We start from the raw sequence: 20,097 nt of genomic DNA, 5'->3' as shown, positions 1-20,097 counted from the left end.
TAAGTCTCTTACTGGATACATCAGCATTTGAATCTCTGGTGCCAGTATTTCTGTCAGAATCTCTCAGGATGATGCCTTCAGAAGTCCATGAATCAAGGGCAGGCACCAGCTTATAAGAATAAAATTTCTCCTATTTTGCCTTTGCGAGAATCCAGCTTTCTTACTTGCCAGGAAAGCAATCCCTTAGCACTCACTGCAACTGAATGATGTTTGACTTTGACAGAAGTTTCCAGAAAGATCCAGCGGTAAGGAAGGACCTTGGGCAGAGCGACAGCTTATCCTCCAGCTGATGTTGAGGCGGGCCAACCAACCCCACCTGGAGGAGCGATCGGTATCAACCTGTATAAATTATACCTCCAATAGCCCAGGGTTGCCATGGAGGAATCATCCAACTATCCACTTACATTGTCCAGATGATTCCCAATGCCTAGAACAACTTTTTTAATACACACACACACACCAAGGTACATGTAAAAGTAACATTTTATATAAATATATTTGTATTTATACACATATTTATGCATGTATAAGCATAATTTTCCTGAGTAACTAGAGCTAACAAAATAAAGAAAAGGGGGAGTAAGTATAAAAGAGAAGAAAAATCCTTCTAAGATACAAAACATTTTCTGATATAATATTTCACAATTTTTTCAAGTGACTGATTTTGAGAAAACAGTGTTACTGTACTTAATGTTCTAGTGGAGCTCTGAGACATTCAGTTAATTATTGAGCTATACTGGTTAAGTTGGTCACATAAATTCAGATAAGGTCAGCTCTTTTTTCGGTGCACATGTTACTGCCATGTGCACAAAGAGAGGAAAAGCAATTGCATCTTTTAATCTGCATCTTTGAGCTCTTTGCTTTTCATTGCCATTTAATACTGAAAATGTAATCTAATCACTGAAAAATGGAATTTCAACTTTCATTTTTTATCTTTGGATGCTTTCACATGTTCAGACAAGAAAGATTAGGGTCAACTATATACAGGGAATAAAACTGTTTCTGAAGCCCTGAACTGTATTTTGAAAGTGCTGTTTGGAATTGGAGCAGTCAGATTTGTTGTTGTTGTTGTTGTTGTTGTTGTTGTTTTCATCTCAAATTTAATTGAAACTAATTTGCATATAAAAATTTAATATCATTGAAGAAGTATTCATGGAAAGAATATCACTTTGAGTTAATTCCTTTCTGCAGTCTGCTTCAGCTATGAATCAAGTTTCAGAAAATGTGCAATTCCTCTTAAAAGGATCCTCTATGGCATGAGATAAATGAGAATGAATTAACCTCAATACTTTCAGTTATTATATATTTTCTCATGCAGTTGCCTAGTCAGTGGGAATTTTCCCTATGAAGGGAAGGTGGGATTAATCTGCAAGTCTGTCTATCCTAGGTTTCTTGTAATGTCTCACCATATTTCAGAATACCTGCCATTGGGAAAAATAATATTTAAGGAAACAAAATTATTGTCTCATAAAGATAATATTGGACACTCCTTAATCATTCTAAAGCAGAATATCATGTATTACAATGAGACATGAGGAAGTAATGCAAGGCTCTTAATTTAAGAGCTTGATGGGACATCGTATAATCAAGCTGTTTTTAGGACTGGTAAAATTATTGGCAATCCTAGTGGAGAGGATGACTAGAATCAAACTGGTGTGTTTCTCTTAGCTGTCTTGTCACTTCAAGGTAGGGATTAATCAGTGGGGGTATAAATGAGCAACTCTGTTACAAATTTTGCATTTATTTTTGTGCTAACAGCATGTACAAATGTGGTCACCGCACCAACAGGTATCTTTTGTCATTTCTAACCAATTTTTGAATGAGGCTCAAAAGGATCAGGTTCTTTGCTTCTGACTGCTGAGTGATGCTGACAATCTCTCCTTGTGGATGAATGTTAAGATGAATGCTGTCAAATGAAAACAAATACATACATGTGATGTGCTTATGTATGTATTCTTTTGCTATTTGCTTTATGTTTTATTTCTTACTATGCATAGCTGTATTGCTTTGTTATCCACGGCATTGTAGGCTGATTATAAGTAGATTATTACTTCTGCATATCACAGCATTAAAGACAATAATGATATTGTAAAATGGAGGACACTACCTATACAAACAAAAAGACTGCATTTCATCTTTATTAAACTCTTTTTTTTTTCTTTTCTTTTTTCTTTTTTTTTAAGGATTGTGCTATTTAAACTGTTAGTAAATAGCAAAATTTACCACATCAATCAGCTTAGGATAAGCATTCATTTAGAACAGGATCTTTTACAACGATGTTTACATAAAGATAAGCTGTACGATGCCAAATATATTTAAATGTTTTTACTGAGTCTACAGAGATTTCATTGAATTCCAGTCAACTTTTCACATTATGTTAAATTTGGAGGGAGTTATTAGAAACATAAGTCTAAGTTATTTTTTCTACTGCGTCACTGAATGGTGTCTTCATACGTTGGATTTAAAAAAAATCCCAAACACACTAGATAAATTTCCATAACACTGTCACTAGTGGAAAGGTATTTTTTGAGTACTGGGATTATCAGTCAACATTTTAGTTACAAAATATGGGAAAAAATGTTTATCCAGCCTGATTTAGAATCATTTTTATTTATACAAAAGGATATAATTTCCATACGTATAACTCAGGCTGAAATAACAGCTTTTACTTATGTTTCAGAATCTTGAAGCTTCCTACTGACTCAATGGAAATGTTAGACATTTATATTCTTTGGGGCTTTCGGCATATGTGAATACAAGCTAAGTTGGAATAAAAAATAAACTGTATCAGATGTAAATGAAATATATACTAATTTGTTTTAACAGATACTGAGGGAACATATTTAAAAATAAATGAAATACAGCATATTTGGATTTTAGACATGTACAATATGATTTTAATTGCTGTCTAGAAATGCTTTTGCATGTTTGTGAAGGTGACATACTGTAGAAATATGGCCACTGAAGATGTGCAGAAAAAAATGGCAGTATTTTACAACGTAGTTTCAAATAGATTGTTTAAGTAGTTTAACTAGACTGCTTAAGTAGTTCAACTAGTCTCCTAGACCTAAGCAGGTCTATGTTATTTACACTAACTGCATTATGGGTGTTTAACCCTTAGAAGAACAGTCAGGAATAGTCAGCATGGATTCACCAAGGGGAAAATATGCTTGACCAATTTGATAGCCTTCTATGATGAGATGACTAGCTGGGTAGATGAGGTGAGAGCGGTGGATGTGGTCTACCTTGACTTCAGCAAGGCTTTTGACGCTGTCTCCCCTAACATCCTCAAAGACAAGCTCAGGAAATGCAGCCTAGATGAGTGGACAGTGAGGTGGATTGACAGTTGGCTTGACAACAGAGCTTAGAGAGTTGTGCTTAGTGGTGCAGAGCCTAGTTGGAGGCCTGTAGCTAGCGGTGTGCCCCAGGGGTCAGTAGTGGGTCCAGTCTTGTTCAACTTATTCATCAACAGCCTGGACAATGGAACGGAGTGCACCCTCAGCAAGCTTGCTGATGACACAAAGCTCGGAGGGGTGGCTGACACCCCAGAGGGCTGTGCTGCCGTTCAGAGGGACCTCAACAGGCTGCAGGGTTGGGCTGAGAGGAACCTCATGAAGTTCAACAAAGGCAAGTGCAGGGTCCTGCACCTAGGGAGGAATAACCCCAAGCACCAGTACAGGCTGGGGGCTGACCTGCTGGAGGGCAGCTCTGCAGAGAGGGACTTGTGAGTCCTAGAGGACAGCAGGCTGGCCATGAGTCAGCAGTGTGCCCTTGTGGCCAAAAAGGCCAAAGGTACCCTGGGCTGCATTCAGAAGAGCGTTGCCAGCAGGTCAAGGGAGGTGATCCTGCCCCTCCCCTCTGCTCAGCTCTGGTGCAGCCACACCTGGAGTATTGTGTCCACTTCTGGGCTCCCTAGTACAAGAGGGACATGGAGCTACTGGAGCGAGTCCAGAGGAGGGCTATGGAGATGATGAGGGGACTGGAGCATCTGTCGTATGAGGACAGGCTGAGAGAGCTGGGCCTGTTTAGCCTGGAAAAGAGGAGACTGAGGGGAGACCTCATCAATGTGTATAAATATCTGAGGGGAGGGTGTTGAGGGGATGGAGTCAGTCTCTTTTCAGTTGTGCCCAGTGACAGAACGAGAGGCAAGGGACACAAACCGAAGCACAGGAAGTTCCAGCTCAATATGAGGGGGCACTTCTTTACTGTGAGGGTGACAGAGCACTGGAACCGGTTGCCCGGAGAGGTTGTCGAGTCTCCTTCTCTGGAGATATTCAAAACCCGCCTGGATGCCATCCTGTGCAGTGTGCTCTAGGTGATCCTGCTTGCCAGGGGGTTTGGACTCAATGACCTTCAGAGGTCCCTTCCAAACTCGGCCATTCTGCAATTCTGTATGATTCTATAATACTTCCTTTTTTGAAGTTACTATTCAAAAAAAGCTATGAATTTTGTGGAAAGACTGCATCTTATGATTGAGGCTATATAGGCATTGTGGCAATTTGTTAAATGTCTAAACAGATAGCAGAACTCTCAACTCTGCCCTAAAATATCTCTAGGCTGTTTTCTTCTTTTTTATATATAGTTTTCTTTTAGAATTTGGCTTCATAATCATTTTCAAATAAAAAAAGTATAAGCTATAGATAAAAAGGTGGTTGTCCCACCACTTCTAGGTCAGTACATGAAGCTTATGTGCCTCCCTTGTGTTGCCACAAGTGTTCCTAGTCTTCTGCTCTAGTAGAAAAGTGTGATGACAGGATATCATTTGTTCCTTGATCTGTTTTATTATGCCCATTTGTGTGCCGGCCCAAGAGCTACACCTTTGAAGCTCCACAATCATTTTATGAGCTTATATTTAAAGTATTTGGGTTGAAGAAATACCTGCCACTGAGAAATACCGTGCCTGAGAAAGGGGAATATAACTGAGAAGTGGGGAATATAAGAAGGCCTCAGTGAGCCTATAATATAATTTCTCTTAATTTTGGGAAGGAAATGGAGAAGTTGGAGGAAATTTCAGTGGGAACAGTAAAGTTGTTCTGTTGAACAAAGTAGAGAAAAGTAGAGAAAAGTCAAATCTGTGCTAATGCTGTTGAGCATTAGCATTAATAAAAAACATTAATACTCAGAAGCTGAGAATGACCAAAAGAAAGGATGACTGTGTGGTTAAAGCAAGGACGCCTGACTCAGGAAAGCTGAGTTCATTTCCTGGCTTTGCTATCTCTTTAGCTTTGTGCAAGAGATTTAATCTCTACTTTTTTTTTTTTTTCCTTCCTGTACCACAGGGGAGTAATTATACTTCAAATTGTTCTAAGAATAAATGCATTAACGTGACTGGTAGATTGAAGTACAGGCAAAAAGACATGGAAAAGCTTCAGTTGTTGTTCCTTATTTTAAAAGAAGGCCTTTGTGCTCCTACAAACGTGTAGGAGTTTCACAGCCCGTGTCTAGGAAGGTAAGCAGGCACTCGAGGCACTAACATGCACAGCCCAGGCAGCGCACCCGGTCAGGAGGCCGTGTCAAGTGATGCTTATCAATCACTGGGCGTTTATTTCTCCTCCACACGAACACAGCTTGAGGCTACCGCACAGCTTTCTTCCTCTGAGGGGCCTGACGCAGCAGGCATGGAAGAACTGAGAAATAATTCCACGTTTCAGTCAGAGCTGAAAAATGGAACGCCTGAAGCTGAGCCAAAGGAATGGGGGTGCCGAACAGCCAGGAGGAGGTGTACGGCGAGATCCGGCAGCCGGACCGCCAGCGGGCCACGCGCCCTTTCCGTGAGGCGACGCGCGCAACGGCGCCTAACGGCTGACTGCCAGGGCCCAACGGCCGGCCGCGCGCCACCCGCCCGCCGTGACGTCAGCGTGAGGCGAGGGGCGCGGCGGGGAGGCGGGGCTCCCCGAGCATGCGCCGAGGGGCTGCGCGCCCCGCCCCGCCTCTCCCCTCTCCTCCCCTCCCCTCCGTGGCGGGCGGGGCGGGCCCGGCCGGGGCGGGGCGGGGCGGGCGGTACCTGGGGGCGCCGCGCTGAGGGGAGGGAGGCTCGGGCCCGGCGCGGCCCGGCGGTGAGTGCGGGGCGGGCGCTGCCCCCGGGTCTGCGGGTGTGGGTGCGGGCTGGAGCCCGGCGCGGCGCGGCGGGGAGCCCTCGGCAGCCCCGAGGGAGGCGGGCTGAGGTGGCTGGGAGGTGGCGGGGCGCGTGCCGGGCGGCGCGGCGGGGCCGGGGGCTCCGCGGCGGTGCCGCTGAGGGTGTGCTTCCATCGCGCAGAGCCCGCCGCAGCTCCGAGCCCCGAGGTGCGCCCCGGCACGCCATGAGGCAGCGGCGGCTCGCCCCGCCAGCTCTGCGTCGGAAGGGGTCGGGCCGCCCGTCGGCACCCGCGGAAAGCAGGAGCGAAGGGGAGCGGCGTGCCCCGGCGCAGCGCTAGCAGCCGGGCCTGGCAGCGCAGCCAGGTAAGGGGGGCGGGTCGGTGCAGAGCGCAGGGGTCTGCCGGCCGGGGGTCCGTGTCACCGCCCGCAGGGGTGGTGCTGGCTGCCGGGCAGGCTTGGTGCTGCGCTGCGTGGGCCTCCAGCCCTGGGCTGGTGCAGAGCAGCGCGTTTTGTTATCAAGGTGTTGGAAGGGAAGTGACATTGCAGCAAAGGTCTTGTTTCAGTACTCTCCTCTAACCGGGAACCGCTTAAAAATATGTTCCCTGAAGCAGTTTCAGGGATAAAATGCTTTGTCATGGCAGCATGAGACAGTAAATATTTAATTGTGTTTAGTGATACTGAATGAAATTGGCAGATAGTTTCTCAAGTCTGTAATGGATCGCATCATTCTAGATTTTACGGGCCCATTTTGAATTTAATACCTTCAAGCTGAAGAGGCGAACACCAAACGTTAACCTAGGAGCTACGTGAATATACAACTCATTCTAGTCGAGATGTTTTTAAAATAGAAATGAAATCTTTGCTCACAGTTGACACCTTTCATCGTAGCAGTCTTAGTGTTTGGGCTCCAAAAGCTGCTGAGTGTTGTCTTCTAATCACAAGGCTGTAGAAATGCTTCACGTTTAGAAGATGTCTACATTGTTCTTTATTGTTCATGGCACCTTGTGTTTCTGAATTTAGGTAATTAATAATGCATATGAATATGTGAAAAAATGAATAGTAATGATCTCCATGAACATAATGTTCTCATTTACCATAGTGTTATACTAATGAGTAATCCTGTTTAATGGAACTGCTCATGTAAAAGCTTGCTAGAGTAAAACCTATTACTTTTGAACCTGATCATCCCTTAAGATGGATTGGTCATTTGGAATAAACCCGTTACATAGAAGAGTTGGCACAGGCTCTCTATCTAGAGGGCCGTTGTGCCTTCAGTCTTCAAATGAACATCGCTTGCCTGAAGTTGTTAGAAGAATGCAGGTCTGTGAAAATGGAGACAGGGTAAAAGGTACCAGTTATGGCAGTGATTGTGGTATTTTCTTTTTGCCACTGTTTGGAAATGTAAACAGTAGTGCCCTCTTCCTAATTGGAAGCTTTCAAGCACGGTTAAATTCCTTGCCAACAGGGATGCTAAGAAGATCAAAATACTAATGGTGCTTTTGATAATTAGGTTTAAAATCCTATGTTGTTTCAGTTGAAGCAATAAAAAAGCTTATGTAAATCTCTGTATACCCGAATACATGTATGTTAGAATAAAGTCAAAACAGTGTTATAATAACTATTCCAAAGATGCTTAGCTAGTCAGCGTAGGTCTTTGTATTTCTTTCTACCTCTGGGACACAGGCTGAAACTCGCTTCTAAACTTCTATCAAATTAGATGCATTTTTGAAGGCATTCTGAGAATATTGTATCTTCCTTAGTCTGAAGTTACTTGATTTCCAGAGCTGCAGAGATCTGGGCTTCACTTGCTAGCTATCTCCTGTCCTAGAGGGGAGGATTCAGCAGGAACAGTTCTGTTGATAGTCTCTTATAGTAAATGAAGTTAGAAAGTCTCCTTGGTTTGGGGGATGCTTATCCCTGGTCATGTGGGGAACTGGTGTCACGAGGTGTCAGTGAAATGCCTTTCCCACTAGAAAGCTCGCTGGGATTTTCGTGAGCACTTAGTCCGTGATGACTCGAGGTAGTGTTCTGTGGAGTGCATTGTAATGGCTCTGATTGAAGCAGAAGTATGGCTAATGTTGGCAAGGTTCAGGCTGCACAAAATGTCTTAGTTTCTTAGCCAGAGGAAAATAGCTGATAAAGGTTTACTTTTGTGTGGTGGATGAACAAGTTTTTGGTCTGGAATAACCCTTAAATTGCAAATGATTTCTGAATTGCATAAGAACTCCTGTGTTTTTAGCCTCATTAGCCTAGGTGGCTTGTGACACACACAGCACAAGTTCAGTGTCATGGGAGGATGTCCTGAACACCCTGCATTCTCTTGACTCAAATATCATGTATGCTTTGAGCTGGAGACTCCGGCTCTACATAGATGCAGAGATTCTCCCTAGAATCTGAATCTGTATGATACACAGTTTCTTTTTGTGAATCATATTAAAGGTAGAAAATCACATCTAGGTAAAACCTGATCTTGTATAATATTGTTACATAGGCTTGTTAATCTGTATCTTTGATGATTTGGAGGAAGCTACGACATTCAACTGACCTGCATCTCAGCAAGACAAACTTGCATAGGTTTAAGCTTTGCAAGGCCTAAGCTACTGCTGTTAGTAGCAGGAGACCTGAGAAAAGTAGCAGAAGCTTGCATCCTGCACAGCTTGTCCATCAGGAAACAGCTCATATAAAAAGCAAACCCAAACCAAACAACAACAAAACAGAACACCCCAATCTGTGTAAATCTTTCCATTGTGCAAGTGCTCTGAAATAGTAATGTATAAAAATAGTGCTTTACAATGAATAAATTTGAGATACTGAGTAAACAAAACAAATCGTATGCATCACCTTCCTTTAATTTCAAATAATGCATTATCACAGATGACTATGGCTGCGTAATTTAATAAGCTAATGTGGGAGAAACAGATACGCTGTGGACAAACTGTCACTAATCATTAATGTTCTACAGGTCAGTTTCTTTCAGTTTCTTAGAGAAACTGTTTCACTTGTGAATTATTACATAATCAGTATCTATGGCTTCTGTATTTCAAAAGGCTGGCCTTGATGGGTACATACAAATCTAACTGTTAATCAGAAAATCAGTAAGAAAATATAAAACACTTTAAAATACTTAAGGAAGTTTTGTCAGTCTGTAGTTATAAATATGTTTATTTGTTATGCTGTTGCAGACTGGCCAAGTTATTTGGTACTACAATATTTTTCCAGAGTTTGGTGTTCTGATGGCGAACGGATTTGTAGTAATCAAATCATAGACAGGAGCTGTAAGTGTCCAGCACAAATGAAATGAAATTCCATAGCAAGAAAGTGGCACTTCGAATCTCTGGTTCAAAAATAAGCAAGCTTCAACTGACAGCTATTATATGTTTGTATGTGGCTACAGTGATTTTGGTTAAGGGTGGATGTTGAAGAGAAATCAAATTTAACTTCAGAGAATACAAGCAAGCTAGTAGCTTCTTGAAAGCACAGATATGAAGTAGATTGATCCATGTAACTGGTTTGTTTGGTAGTTAGGAAGGCAGAAATCAGTAGCCAGTTCTTGTAACCTGGGGCATTTACAAGTAGTGTTCCACAGGAGTATGTGCGAGGACTCCTGTATCCCAAATGACCTGGCAAACAGGGTGAATGATGAGCTGACATGAACAGCGTTCTTCAAAGTGTTGGAAAGATTATATGATATAAAGACCTGCAGCAAAACCTTATTGCTTCTGCTGGTTGTTTGCATATAAAGTGGCGTGTAAAAGCAATCATAAATGTTGAGATATATCTGTGGGAGAGAAGAACAATCCTAGCTTTGTGCATAAGCAAATGGGCTGTGGGTTGGGTTTTGTCACTCTGGGATGAGATTTGTGGAATTATAACACATAGCTAAAAATATAAACTCATTGGTCCGTGTCAGTTAGGAAAAAAAAAAAAGTCAGGTATCATTATGCCATTCCATAAATTCATTTGTGCCCATACTTGGAGATGGGAACTGTAGGTATTCGTGGTTCCTGTCCCAAAATCTATGTGCTGATTAGTATATGTAAGAGAGAGTGTTTTGAACCCAGAAGAGTAGAAAGATGGCTTGAGGAGGTATGATGTCCTTCTAGGACTTGCAACCTTGGAAAAAACAACACTTCTCATAGAAACACAAAAATGTTAATGGAAGGATAAATATGATGCTGACTGCAGTATCCTCCCGTAGAAGTTAGCTGTGTCAGATGAAACTAATCTTTGAAAGAGTTAACAGGAGTGCTGAATACTGCTCCTTGCTTAAGGCAGTTGTGGATAGAAAAAATCTGGGGAGCCAAAGACAGATTGGACAGGACAGCGGAGGAGAGACCTGCTGAGGGTTCCAAACCAAACTACATCAAATTCAAGAAATCCTGTGACTTGAAAGTATTTGTAGGTCTTGCCCTGTGCTGCGTCTTCCTGGTGTGTTGGTTGAGGACTAGCACAGGAGACGAAGACTTCTCGTTCATTGCCTTTAAAGTAAGATTGTCTGCTGGAACTGGATGGCCGAACTAGAGAACTGAAGTTGAATCACCATGATCCAAAACCAAAGAAATATAATCTGTTTAATATTTCAAGCTTATGCAGGGTTTGCTTTTTTTCATGAGAGAAGTTTAAGATTTTCTGTCACTCCATTTTCAAGTCACTTTTTAATTCAGCAGTAGCTGATTTAGGAATATAATTTTCTTAAAGTCTGTAGCTGAGGTTTGACATTCATTTCTTAAGATCATGGTTTTCTGACAAAAAATGAGCTGAGTTAAAATAGCACTGGCAGCATGTAGAAAGGGAATTCCTAGAATTTTCTTCTCTCTACCTACCTATCTATCTACCTATCATCTTGTCTAGTCTCGTTCAGTTGTTACCTGTGAACCTCTGAGGCTTATATCAGTAGCAGCGTGTCTATGAATTGCGTGCTGTCTCCTTGAGTTATCTGTACTTGTTCTCCAGCTTAACCTGTAACTAAACTGCTTACTTATTCACCAATAAGAATGAATGTGTGTGAGCTGGGGGGAGGAAAAATCCTACACATGGCTGGTAAGCGCAGCCAAGCTGTGGATTGAAACTGATGGGAATTCTTGATTTTAAGATACCTATGTGGATAAAGTGCTCAAATGTGGTTTGTGCTGGTAGCATTGCTTCCATCATTAGTTGTTGTATAGTCAATAAAACAATGTATTAAACAATATCTGTTCGTGCAATCAAAAGGGGTTTTAGCTCAAGGCAATTTGGTGTTCTTATTTGGAAACGTTGCATCAGATGAATAAATGAACTAGAGGAGAAGGATGGACAAGGTGAGAGGATAAAAAGGGCTATTTCCATCTGTAATCAGTTATATTAAACGCTTCATTTGGCTTCCAGCCTGCCTGGTCTTATCAGCAAGAAAATCCTGCTCCAGGTAGCATCACTAAATAGTGAACAGAAAACAGTAACCGGCAGCTGGCTTTTCGTGTTGTTACTGAAGCAGTGGTGAAGTAAAGCTCTCCTCATAGAGCTACAGACAAGAGTGGGTGTGTTTGAATCATTGGGTGACAGTGGATAGGTTTGAGGGAAATGGCACGCTCATCTTCATGAGTGTTAAACTGCGCAATGGAAAATTATTCTTTTTAAATGTACGTGTTTTGGACTTAAACCTTTAGTTTTAAGGTAACAGATTCTAGTGAGTGTGTTCACGGTGTATCTGTGAGTGAAGTGTTTGCTTGACAACAGCGACTAAATCCCACTTGTTTGCAGAATGGCATTGCTCTGCCTCTTGAGTTCTGACATAAAAGCAATTTGTCTCAAGAATAAATTCAGAAAAATTGAAGTGACCAACATAAAAAGTTGCTGAAGGAGTAACGCCATCTGCGAACACAGCGGTCTGTTCCTGGTATCGGTTGCTTTGATGTTGACATGATCATGTCTTTGAGAGGAGGGGCTGAGACCTGCTGTTTCACTTCTACAACACTTGTGTTCTGGACTGTAGTCTCTGGGATTATTCAGTCAATCTTAGCTATAGAATAAAACTTAATTAGCCTTCATGACATAAACGGTGATGTCAGCTTTAAAACTTTTCTGAAAGGCTTTTGCCTACATCTAATGAGGAAGATAAGAGTGTGTCACTCCTTCCCCTCCCTCCCCCAATTATTTACTTTCCAGGATAGAAGTCTTGCCAAATACAGACATGTGATGAGACTGCACAAAAGAGTAACTTAGATACAGATGTGCTTCATAGCTACGGTACTTGGGGGTGTGTGTGCTTGCAGAATAGGATAGCTCCGTTCTTTCCTTCTGCGTAGCAACAGGACTTTGTAGGTTGCAGGGCACTAGAGCTGTATGGCAGACAGATGGTGTATGTCTCTCCCTAGTTTGGATTTCCCCTTTGTTTTTTACTGTCCTTGTGAATTTGGTAACAATCTGAACTGAATAACATCATCAAAGAGTTGAAGCAAATAAAGACTCTTTGTATCTCCTCACCAACAAGGATTTTGAGAACAATACATGTTTCGCAAGCTAGGCGTTTAAGCTACCCTACTGAAGATGGTTGACATGACTCACTTTCTAAGGCTGAATCTGTTGAAGTGGTTGTGCCCTGGGAGGCTGTTCTTTGTTATGTAACAAATGAAACAATCCACGTAATCTAATTGTTTCTAGCATGAGTGTTTTTCCATTGGAGCCAGGTGGATCAGTCATGATTATGTCAGTCGCTTCTGATTTATTAAAGTGCATCTCATCCTCCTCTTGTAATGCTTTGAAATGTGTTCTTGGAGTCAGCACACTTAATGTAGCACGCTTATCAGCTCTGCCTTGTGTTCTCTGGATTTCTAGAGAAAGCCTTGCTGGTTTGGATCTTCAGTTTTGAGGAGCTGGTTATGCAGGAAGCACGTGGTGTTTCTATCTGCAGGTACGGAGTTGACACTGCTAGTTCAAATTTAACAGGATGTGACTCTGCTGCATCCTGATGAAGGATCAGAGGAATGCATGAAAGCAAATTTAAGGAAAGCCCTATGTCCATCAGTGTCTAAGTCACCTTTAGTTCTTACTAAAGGAGTTTTCCAGAAATTTGACAGAAGTCTGATTACACCTATGTTTCATGTCAGCTGTGGCCAGAAGAGTAAGCCATTTGGAGAAGGGTGGAATTGGTGGCTCCATGAAGATGCATGAGATAGTTGGCAGCCTCAGAGGCACAATGTGCCTCTGCAACACTTTACTCTCACTGCCAACTGACCCCTGCCCCTGAGAACAGGTTGCCAGCCAGGAATGCAGGAAATAGCAAATACCATTGGATTTCACTTCTCATTTATGAATGAACTGTAATGTTTGTACCATTTAAGAGGAATGTGATGGGAATTGAAACAAAATGCAAGAACTTCAGGTCTATTCTTTCTGCAGGCTCTGAAATTTTCTTCTCGTTGGCGTAAAATATCGACTGCTCTTCCCAGTATCATCTTCCTTCCGTCTTTTCTTTGTCCTGAAGCTGCTCCCTTGTTGCAGCTGGCCGAGCCTCTAGATGTTGGCTGCCACGTGCCTCAACAGTCTGTTGTAAGAATGCTGAAAATCAGTGCAGGTTTATGTAAATGAGAAGCCTTAGCAGAGGTTTTGCTTTTCATGGAAATTTATGATTGTCAATAAACTTTTGAAGTATTTATGATAAATCCTGTTATTTGTGTTTTTTTCCCACCCCCCTGTTTTTCAGGGTTCTTTTCTATGCCCTTGTGTAGTGCTGTGACTGAGTAAACTTTTCACTAGAGGAGATAGTTTAGGTTTCCATGGGAGGAATGTTTTCACCTTCTTATCCATGTTGTTTACATGCATACAAAAGTGCTTTTGTTTTCCAGTTAAAAACCTTTTAGTAAGGTTTCGTAGGAAATTTTGGCTTTGAAAAAGTATAGTCTCCATTTCACCATTGTGCAAAGCACAGGAGGGCAAAATATTACAAAGCATAAATGTCTAGGCAGATAGCAAGTAGCTCCCCCCTTCCCTTGAGGTGCCTGATACTCAATGTAAGTAGCATTAACGGTGGACTGAACTGTGAGTGTGGCCCTAAGGGATGTGAATTAAGTTTTTGACTCTGAAAGTATTCTAGTAGCTTTCGTCTACAAAAATAGAGCTGCATTTTCCTGTTTCTTCTTCTTCAGAAAGCACTTATGTCCTCTAGCCATACAAAACATTAAGAAGCCGTATTCTGATGAGTAACAACAATGCTTATTTTTAGACTGCAAGGAATGTCATATTTTTTTGTTGTGTTGACTGAATATATTGTTCAGTGTTAGGAATATGAGAGTCCCAGTCTCTTTGTGATGTCTGTCTTGTTTCCTCTTTTCATCTCTACTCATTATCATCCTCTGCTTCTGTTCCTTGACCTAGTGTATTCTGACCGACAATAATCGTAATTCAGCATGAGAGCAGCTTGGATAGCTGTTGTTCTTGGTGTTTGATACAATAAACTTCACGTGTGGGTAGAACATCCCCATACCTAAGGGTGAGGGAGGAAGAACAGAAAAGAACTTACCTCTAGGCTCTCAAGTCTGGGGAAAGAATCCCACAGCTTAGAACACAAGAGAAATAAAACAGCAATATTAAGTGTCTTGCAACTTCATGCCATACTTTGACCATTGTACCCTCAAAGGACAAACTGTCAAGGATGCTGGTGTGAATCACTGTGCAGTTTGCGCATAATAAAGGGGTGCACTGAGAAATTCATGGATGCCTTCATGAAGCATCGGTAATTGATTCAAGAACAGAGGTGTTTCAGAGAGACTGAGGACAGGGGAAGGAAGGCAGGCTTGGAGGATATTACTGCAAAGCAACTAAATCTTACTGGATCTTGAATTTTACAGAAGAAGGTTTTTTTTTTTTTGTCTAAGCTGGAGCCAGTCTGTAAGGTGAATAATGCAGAAGAACATGTGACACCTATAAATACTCAGAAGTTCAATCTTTCAACCATTGAAACTTTTAATTGTATTCTAATTCAATTTAATTCATACAGCATGCACAGTTTCCTCAGGATGTATCTCTTCTAATTTCTTATTCAGTTCAGGACATGTACTGCTCAGAGGTTGTGTTTGCTGTCCAGATCTTCTGGTAGTTTCTTTCATTCTGTTAAGCTCTCATGGTCCCCTCACAGCTGCAAACTGACTGGTAGCCATGCTACCCATCCTGCAGTGTTCCAAAACTGAAGAAGCTTTTTGCTTTATCTGCTGCAAAAGCCTCCCTGATTTTTTTTCCCTAATGTCATTGAACACCTCTCTATGCTGGTAGAAGTAATGCATACATAGTGCTTTTTTATTTTTTGTTTCTAAAAGCAAAACAGTTCTTAAGTTATACTTTTAACTCAGGAACTAAATCATTGCTAAGCATGTCAGTGGTGAAAAGATTCTCATTCTTTGTGTGTCCTGAATATTAACACATGTATGTATGTGTACGTAAAAGTTGCCAAGTGTTCTAAAACCCAGTGGTGTCCAAAGGTTGTTTTTATAAGCCATGCACCATGGGCATGGTTGAAATACATTTGCTCTAAAACTCATGAAGGCCATGTGATATATCTAGAATCAGCAGATAATTAGAAGTAAAATACAATCTTTCTTCACATTGTGTATTTTTTTGTGTGTGTGTGGAAGGCATCATAGCTGTAGTGAAAACCACTGGGGTATTAGGAGCAGTCGTCTTGAAGGCTTTTTGCAGCATCTTGAATACCTGGTCTTGTGTCTGTGTTTTCAGCAGGGCTCTTTCCTGTTATAAGCACGGTGCAGAAAACAGGGTGTAATGGTTACTGAAGGTGGTGGATTCTGCCTGTGTTGCCTGTATGCATCGCTTGTTTTTCATGTTGCTTGGACATTCGTTACTAGTTCTTTTCAATGCCCTAGTGCAATGTTGTGGCTGAGTAGGCTTTTAGCCAGAGGAGATAGTTTAGGTTTCCATGGGAGGAATGTTTTTGCCTTTCTATCCATGTTGTTTGCATGGGTAGAAATGTGCTTTTGTTTTCCAGGGAAAAGAATGAAGGTCCCTGGAAATTATCTTGTCAAGTTTGTGTTGCTAAAAATATGCATAAAATCGGTACACTGCTGTTTCAGATCACCTGTCACCGAGCCAAACAAGTAGAATTACAGAGTCTCTTAGTTGGTCTTTCTGGGGAAGGCAAATAATAAGACTATGAGGTTTGGCTTGGCAAGTGTGGTCACTAAACTTTAACTTGGGTAGCATCCAACATATGATGGCAGAAACGTGAATAACAGTGCTGAACTCTGTGCTAGTTGTTCTGTCAGTCCGACACCACACCAAATACCAAACCACCTTGACTGATTAATAATTGGTGCTTGCTGCTAAATGGATGCTGGTGGACTTAATATTTCTGGATGGATAAGCAAGCTTGTGTACTGTGGCAGCTGCCAGCTTCCTATACACCTTCAGGAAAGTACTGTTCCTGTTTTCCAGAAGTAATGAGGAAGTATTGACCCCCTTGGGTTTTCAGCACGGCCCTCTTCCATGAACTTATGTTTGTCTCTAGCATCAAGAAGATATCCTTCGTGTGGGGAATGAAGTTGCTCAAAGAAAAGGATCTAAAGGTTGCTTCTTGGTAATTCTCATTATTTAAGTCCACTTAAAATTGACGAGGTGAACGAAGGATGCATTCAAAACTGTTGGCATAGCAATCGTTCTGCAGAGCTGCTCATCTGTCACCTGTCTACTGGATGTGTTTCATCTGGCAGCTGTTTGTTCCACTATGCCATGAGAGTAAGAGGGAGTTTGCTCCCTCAAATAACAATTTGTTCGGAGTTTCAGACTGCTGTTAGCTCTCTGGCATGGGCCATAGGGGCAGTGTTATTTTAAGGGTGCCCAAATGTGAAATGTGTAAACTTTCAGCTGTCTCGTACTATAAGAATCCTTCCACAACACGTAGGGCAGCTTCAGATGCAAAGCTATGCTGAGATGATGATATAGGAAACTGCTTTCCTGATGTTGTTGAAACAGACTGTGAATGGTGTGTTTGCTAGTTGGAACTAATGTTGGAGGACTTGTCTATGTGTGCATAAGCCTATATGGAAAGTACAAGGGAGAGTGAAAATGAATGTCCTTCTTATCACCAGGATCTTGAATATCATTGAAGGGATGTAGCACCTTTTCAGTTCAGGTTACACTTCAGAGGGTTTGTAAGTCTAAATTCCTTTTCCTTGGATTATTATGTATAAAGTCTAGGCCTTTTAGTTTAATTCCCATTCAGACTTGTGTGCATTTGATAATGCATTTCCCGGGGCAGAATGCGTAAGGCTTGTTCTCCCAAATCTCTGTCTAAAAAAATCCATGGATTGCTCAAGTCTAAAAGTACTTTGAATTTTTTATAATACAGAAAAATACAATTCAAATTATACTAAACCTGAGTTTTGTGGAATGCATAACTTGCAGGTACTGTGTTTCTTGGTAATGAAATTTCATTGTTAAAATAACGTCATTTTTAATAGAAAGTGTTTGTTGAAATTCAGGAAGTTTGAGAGAACTTCATGAGAAAGTTTCTGGATTTGGGGGGAAAGTATTATCTGCCAGACATGATACTGTTAAGTTTTTTGACAGCATTTGTACTTAAACCAAATGAATGCAACCTAGAATTGAAAATGCAATGCAGTAGCTACAGCTCATAAAACATAGGCAAGTTTTTGTTGTAGGAAGTTTTTTAATTTAATTATCTGAAGTATTTTAAGCAATCAGTGCAGTTTTCTTGAAGATAACATTTTGTCTTTCCCTAATTAAGGATAAATGAGCAAGCAGCCTTCCTAGAGGACTGAATGGTCGTCTTTTCGAGTTTAATTTGCAGCGCTTGTTGGAGGATTAAAGTAATCTCATTAAATGGCCTCATTTAAATTTTGTGGTCACCTAAGAGATGGTAGACAGATATGAAAAGGGATTTATCCATAAAGCATGAAAGCTAAATTAGCAGCTTTCTAATTTAACTTTTTTCTTAGTTTTGAAGACTTGACAAGAGTTGAGCCTTTTTTGCTAGCTTTGGGATATCTTCAGCTCTATAGTATGGTGCTTGCCATGACTGAATTCATCATAATGTTCAAGGCCATTTTTATGCATTGAGTTATTAAAAAAAATGACAACGTACTTAAATATATTTGACATAATATCTTTGAGGTTGGCATTCGACATTACATTATAAATGAAAAAATCTCTTATACAGGTACACTGTAGGCAAGTTTCTTTTTTATAGGTACAAACACGTGGATGCATTGCTTTAAGTGCATTTTCTTACCAGAAAACATTGGTTATAGGTTTTTTTTTTTAGATGATTAGGCACCTAAATTCACATACAGGCACTCAAGTAAGCTCAGTGCAAACTGTGGAGTGCTCAGCATTTATGTGCATCTGGCAGGTAGGTGTCTTAACTGTGGGTTTAGGAGCTTAACTGTAGCAGTCTCCAGTCGGAGATGCAGCTGGGACAGAGGGCTCCTGACTGAGTTTAGGAATCTTTTTGTGGTTTGGAGACAGTAGAGATGCCAAGTTCCTCAGCTCTGCAGGGACTGAGGTCTTTTATTCAGCTCAGAAACAGAATTTATGCTTGAAAATATTAATTCCAAAATTACAATTGTCATTTTTTTGATCTGCTTGTAAATCATGATGTAGTTTGTGTGAAATTGTTTTAAATCTAGCTGGGATGATTTCTGCAGAGATCTAAGTGGAAGAGAATGTATACATTATGTCCCTGTCTTTGCTATAGTACAGGGCGATATTAATGCATTCCAGCCAATAAAAATACTTGCAACCGCACAGCAGAAACTTTGTAAAGAAGTGTGGGCTACTACTTGCTGCCGTTGCGATACAGCTGGCAAACAAGCTGAGTAGTGCAATGTTTGTAAACTCATTGCATCTTTTCCAAAAAAAAAAAAGAAGCAAATGATAATCATTGTGACTTTAGGTAATTATTGCCTAAATTTGATAGATTTTTTCTCTTTTTTGTTTAAAGCTTTATTTTAAAAATAGCTAAGCAACAAACTTTGCATAATGCATGCCTCTTTTCTGTGTTAAGTTTGCATAAGGAAGTATTTCAAGCAGTTCTCAGCTGTAGCGAGCTAGGAACATCTGCATCATTAGCTACTAAGGCTCAGTTAATGAGTGGTAATGTACTTGTGAGTGGCTCTCCATATATTTTCCTTGACTATATAGAAAACAATTTTATGTCGATTAATGGATGTTCTAAGGTACAAACTGGTGAGTCTCATGCCATCTACCACAGTTACGTAGTATAGCAGCCTTTTATCATGTGTGACAGTCTGTATTGAGCACATCGAGAAATACATACTGTTCTTACTAGCTGATAATCTTGTTACAACTCTAACTTACGTTCTTCAGTATAAAAATAAGAAACCACTGCTGAGAATGTGATTTGTACAACTCTGTGGCTTACATCTCCAATGTGCAAGCATTCACTTACACTTAGTATTTTGGAACTGTGGATTTGTGTTTCTAAATGGAATTGTGCTCTACCAGTTGCAGAATGTGGATTCTGATATTTTCACTACATTAGGAGCCCCTAAAAAGCCGTCTTTCTGAACATTTCTCTTTTTAATGTAGACCTATTTTCAGAAGTACAGCTCTGGGGCATCCTATTCATTTACAAAGTCCTAAGGGTGCTTCAGTTTGCATGAGTTTAATGCCACTTTGATTTTTATCTTAAATGTTTCTTAGTGAGGTCTTGCAGCTTGGGGAGTGACTCACTTTGGGGTAGTGTTTGCTTTGGTTACACAGGGTGTTTCCTGTATGTCAAATGAGTATAATGATGCTTGCTGTATATTACTTCTCATCATTCTGCTTCTCATGGTCCATGATTGCCATGGTTTAAAAACTTTCAGGGTGCTTTTCAGTCCTGCCAGCTGTGTGTAGTACGTCTGTGATGAAGGAAATACAGATGTTAGTTTCAGGAAATAATGTATGAACTAGTGAAATTAATTGTCTTGGCACCATTATAAGACCAGTGTGTGAAACTGACTGATGAATAAAATCTAGGATAACAAAAGCAAGATGTCCTTTCACATCTGTCTTGGA

General features: G+C 41.0%; 1 protein-coding gene across 15 annotated transcripts in view; it reads left to right on the top strand.

Moving 5' to 3' along the window:
* The window catches only part of CCSER2 (coiled-coil serine rich protein 2), a 151,364-nt gene that overhangs the window by 72,062 nt on the left and 59,205 nt on the right, over window positions 1-20,097 (top strand). For 6 of the 15 annotated variants that reach the window (XM_040563635.1, XM_040563644.1, XM_040563648.1 and 3 more), the window contains exons 1-2: window positions 5,992-6,056; window positions 6,257-6,438. The exons of 4 other annotated variants lie outside the window; for them this stretch is intronic. The gene's annotated coding sequence lies outside the window, so the exon portion shown is untranslated. Of the gene's footprint in view, window positions 1-5,990; window positions 6,057-6,256; window positions 6,439-20,097 lie in introns of those variants that run through there. 5 more of the 15 variants (XM_040563637.1, XM_040563645.1, XM_040563634.1 and 2 more) reach the window with 1 other exon arrangement.

This window comes from Cygnus olor, chromosome 7 (genome assembly GCF_009769625.2).
Source record: "Cygnus olor isolate bCygOlo1 chromosome 7, bCygOlo1.pri.v2, whole genome shotgun sequence".
NCBI lineage: Eukaryota > Metazoa > Chordata > Aves > Anseriformes > Anatidae > Cygnus > Cygnus olor.
Note: the sequence above shows the minus strand (reverse complement) of the source record. Positions and strands in the feature narration are given on the sequence as shown.